Source organism: Notothenia coriiceps, unplaced genomic scaffold (genome assembly GCF_000735185.1).
Source record: "Notothenia coriiceps isolate Sejong01 unplaced genomic scaffold, NC01 NC01_scaffold00009597, whole genome shotgun sequence".
NCBI classification, from domain to species: domain Eukaryota; kingdom Metazoa; phylum Chordata; class Actinopteri; order Perciformes; family Nototheniidae; genus Notothenia; species Notothenia coriiceps.
This window is the reverse complement of record NW_011342298.1, coordinates 95611-100677: the sequence shown is the minus strand read 5'-3', so window position 1 is coordinate 100677 and position 5067 is coordinate 95611.

Sequence of the window (5067 nt, the reverse complement as noted above, 5' to 3'; positions counted from 1 at the left end):
GGGCCCCTTTAAAAGAACAAGAGGTCAGCATGACAATATTTTCAGGAAGTTTCTATTTGCTCTTTTTTATGTCACTTGATATCGGATGTTTTTAATAGTATGGTATAAATAAAGTCTTATGAGTTCAACCTATTCCAAGGATGCGTTCGCTGCAGTGAGCAATGTTCAGTGTCATCCAAGTTATTTGTACACATAAAGACGTTGTGTAATGACTGGATTTGAGAGTTTCAGGGAACAGAGTGCACTTTGCCCCTGCAGCTGAGTCAGACTTAGACAGCATTTTGCCAGATTAGAGCAATCATGTTGAATCAGGGCTGTACTGCATTAAGCCTGGAAACCACAGAGTAAATCCCCCAAAATGTTTTGGATTTAATATGCTTGTTAGCATCAACAGCAACAAAATAGATGCTGCGGATAAATTGCGGCATCATGTTTCAATATTTATATTTAAAATGTACGCAAAGACAAGACAATATTGCTTACTTACATATTTTATATTCTATAACTGATTGCATTTCTATTTCAAATTTATTTTATTGCTATCTTACTATATTTGTATTACATTGTTCTTAATATAGTTAGCAATCTGTGTTCTTTTTTGAAATGTTGTTTTTTATTTGTATGTATGCAACACCAAGTCAAATTCCTCGTAATAAATCCGTTGATTCTGATGACATGTGTCCACAGTTTCATTATTGCATGCATTCCCTTTCCAACAGATCTAATTGTGGCCACTGCTAAAAGGTCTTTGAGCGCCATGCCCTCTTGTCCCAGGAGGGCGTTGGTTAATGTGTTGGGGTTCGCCCTGAGGTGCAGGGGGTCTCACTTCAGGGCCAGATGACACTCGTGCAGGTCGCCTCTTTCGGGCACAAAGCCCAGTTGACTTGTTCAGCAGAGCTAAGCCAGTGTCGAGTGTCAGGGGGTTGGAGGTTAGCGTAAGCCGCTCTGGGCCACCGCAGCCCACTGACTCTGAACAGCAGGGTCAGCGGATGGGCTGCGGGACCCTCTGCTAGGTAAAGCACTGGAGCAAAAAACACACCAACAACATGACAAGGAAGTGAGGAAAGAAAATAGGAAAACACAAGGATTATTGCTTCCAGCCTGGAAAACACGGCTGGCTTTTTATCTAAGTCACGCAGCTTAGACATACAAGTAGATTTTCCAAAGCACAATGGGGTTGGATTCTTAATCTGGCCAATGCTATGTTGGTTTTTTCAATTTTTCTCAGATCAGTTTTGCAAGGAGGCATCAATGCAGTTCAGGAAGCGTGAATGCCTATTTCACAAATGAATGCTTTTTTGTTGGAATATTTTCTTTAAGCAAAATCACGAACCATTTTCTAGTTTTATCACTTGAAAAAATAAATGTGTAAATGTGCAATTTGTAGCCGATGCAAACTGAAGAAAACCGAAAAATAAATATTATTTTATAGAGGATGAAATAGATATCAATCTGAAACTATGGTCATGCTGACCTTTGTATAGAGTAAAAACTATTATTTTCATTGGGGTTTTCCATTTCCTAGTGTGTTAGGTTTGTGTGCATGTAAATGGTCTGCTAAGGCTAAAATCCCTGCCTGAACCGCCTCTATTGGACTCCTTTGTTTACTTCCGGAACATAATGAAATCAATATGTCACACTGACGTTTCTATTGGCTAGTGTGGGACATGTCTAAGTGGTTGACCAATCACAACAGAGCCAGCCAGCTAACCAATCAGAGCAGACTGGGCTTTGGTTTCAGACAGAGGGTGAAAACAAAAAATTAGAATGACATGTCCTCTTTAATATTATAGCAAGAATGTGTAAACTAATCATTAACATACATGTCTGGAGCAAATGACATCCTATGAATACTGCAGCAGAGACACTGCCAATATGCATGTCATTTTCATATCTGCGCAGTGACTGGAAAAATACATTAAAAAATAAACACATGTTTGCCGACTGATTAATGAAGCCCCAGTTGTAAAGCGAGACAGCGCCGCTATACAATACATCTCTTTAGCCCCAAGCATGCTAACAGCGGTGTCAATATCTTGACTGCGTCCCTCAGGGCTGCTGGTACAAAAGACACTTCACTTCGAGGAGCCGGGGAGGGGGGGTTAGAGGGTGGAGGGCTCCTCCCTCAACACCGCCTCTCGGCACAAAAAGATAATTGTCTCCTCCTTACCCAGAGAGATGGGTGTATCTGTGACCTATACGAGGGACTCGTCCCATCTCCCGCGCAGCCTGAGATGTCACAGTGGTTTGCCGTAATTACTTTTGCTGATGGAGGTGAGAAAGGACATTTGCATCAGATGAGGAGCGCAGCAGTTGGGTCTCCCCACTCGCCGCCCATATGCCGCTTTTAATGTCACCGTAATCTCTAAAGGTGAGCATTGGCAGCAACGCTATATATCTCCACAACTAGCTGAATCAGTGGTTTGGAAATAGGTTTGACATTGAGTTCGGGTAAACGAGAGAACACACACACAAAAACATGCACGCACACGCCCACAAACACTAAGAAAACACCTCAGAGGGGAGATGTTGTCCTTCTACACTAAAACTGGACGAGATTGGCAAGTTCAGGACTTAACACAGCATCCCTCTCTTTAGAAACCTTTCGAGCTGTGGAGAGTGTGTACTCCTCACTGGTGCTCACCTTTTACCATCTGCTGCCTGCTGCTGTAATTTCACAGAAGCTTTTTTTTCTCAACCTTGAATATCTTTGTTTTCAACAAAACAGCTGTAAACAAGGCCTATTGCACCAAAGAAAGGTAAGGGACTTAGACCTGACCTAACATTGATACAATAATGGCTGGCTCTGTTGGATCGGTTGACCAATCACAACAGAGCCAGCCAGCTAACCAATCAGAGCAGACTGGGCTCTGGTTTCAGACAGAGGGTGAAAAGAAAAATATAGCTTTTTTGCTGATTTAGCATGTTTTCTTCACGGGGAAAACAGTGTAATTTCCCTCCTATGGGGCGACAGTTGCTCAGTTCACCACTTAGGCACTGTCAAGGTGTCCTTGATGAAGACACTGAACCCCCAACTGCTTCCTGGCTCCCTAAAGCCTCTTAGCCCTGACGCCTCTCCATAAAATAAGCAACTGTATATTCAGACAAAATGTGTATAGGTCCTGTGCAGGAGGGTTTAAAAAAAAAAAAAGCGATCTTCTCTACAGTTATCTTTTAAACACTGCCAACACATTTCAAAACCCCAACAATAGAACATCATTCTAGTATCAAAAGTAGAAAGAAAGAAACCTCTGAAGGCGGCAATTCCAATACATCTTATCGCACTAACTTGTTAATGCTGCAGAGGTGTACAGTAAAGAGAGCCTGCATCTCTCTATCTTTGTGCCAACATCTTTATTCCTCTCAATCTCCCACTTTGAAAAATGAATCTGCTTTCCACAGTCTCTACATCCCACACCTCCCAGAGCATACGCGTCTGTTCATCACACTTTCTCCATTCTCTTCTTCTTTTTTGTTTCTGGGATTCTGGTGACATTTTCAAAGTGCCAGATCCTTGCCTTGAGACATTGTGCATGTGCCCACACCTCTCCGCCCCCGAGAAGTACACACACACACACACACATTGCATGCAGATACACTCTCCTCGCCTGGAGCCAGGCCCCTGTGTTCTTGTCTACCTCAGAGAAGCTGGAGCTTGGCATGGAGATGAGGCTCTGGTGGATTCTGTGCTCCGCCTGCCAATGCTGCTCTTTTGATCCGCAGCCAGCTGATGACAGATCTACATTAAGCTCATAGTCTCCTCTCGTTCGCTCTACTTCTCCTCTCCTCGTGCCTGACACTGGGGCAAAATGTTACTGTAAAGTCCGCGTGCATTGGTGGGAATCGACATCCCTGGAGGTCGCCGGCGTGAGTCTCCTCTCGCACCGAACAGACAGAATGCTGAGTGGGTTTCCAGCTTGCAGAAAAACACCATGTGGGTGTAAGACAAAGATAGTGCCATGTCAACAATCCAGGGGGAAGCTTTACACTTCTCTCATGTGTACCTCCAAGTTTGAAAGGAAAAATCCATGCTGCAAAATGCTCACGCTTGGAGATATGGTTAAACTTTTATGATATTTGGTCATGTTGGGCAATTTCTTTGATTGTGTGCAACTTTTTCTCATACTTCTATTTTGGTTAAAAGTTTCTTGAAATGACCTTTAAAAACATTGTAGGAAAAGTGTGTTTCTTCCACTATAATAATAAGTAAAAATAGCGTCTACGTATATTATGAATATTTTTCCTTTTTTAATTGTTTATTGAAGAACAGACAGCCTTTAAAGTGTCAACATTAAAAACAGAAACAAAGGGTTGACGTGTCAGACTGACAGCAGACAATATATTTACAAAAAACGTTAATTTCCTGTTAAATATTCTTTTTCTTCTTCTGCAGGCAAAGATCTGCATAAAATGTATTCTTAATGGACATGAGATACTTAAAAAGGCCCCATCAGGCTTTATGGGGTTTTCCCTTTCCTGTAGTTATATAGGCTTTTGTTTTTCTCACACGCACTGAAACACTTCCATTGGACTCCTGATATCACTATGTAACACTCGTACCTGATCATTTCATTTTTTTATTTATTCGTTTATTTGGCAGGGACATTGCACATTAATGAACACTTAAAAAGGTCCCATGTCGTGCTTTTCTGGTTATTACCCGTCCCCTTGTGTGTTATGAAGGTTTGTCTGCATGTAAACCGTCAAAAACCCTCAAAGTACACCCTGTTAACCTGTAAAACTCTAACACAGAAAATACCTGTCTATGCTGCCCCAGAACGCCTCGTTGGAGATTTCTCTTTTTCCACTTGTTTCTTCCGGGAACCGCATGACGTCATGCGGTTCCCGGAAGAAACAAATGGACCAATCCACGGAGCTCCTCACACACCAGGACCGTTAGCATGCATTTTCAACTAACAGGAAGTCCCCATTGACTTGCATAGAGCTCCCTGGCTGGTAATAGACGAGTTGGGATGGCGGAGAAATGCTCTCTGCAGACCCATTCTCACAGCGTTATAAACCTTTTTCTTACGGCCCATCCACACTACAGCTTCAAAAAAAGCTTGC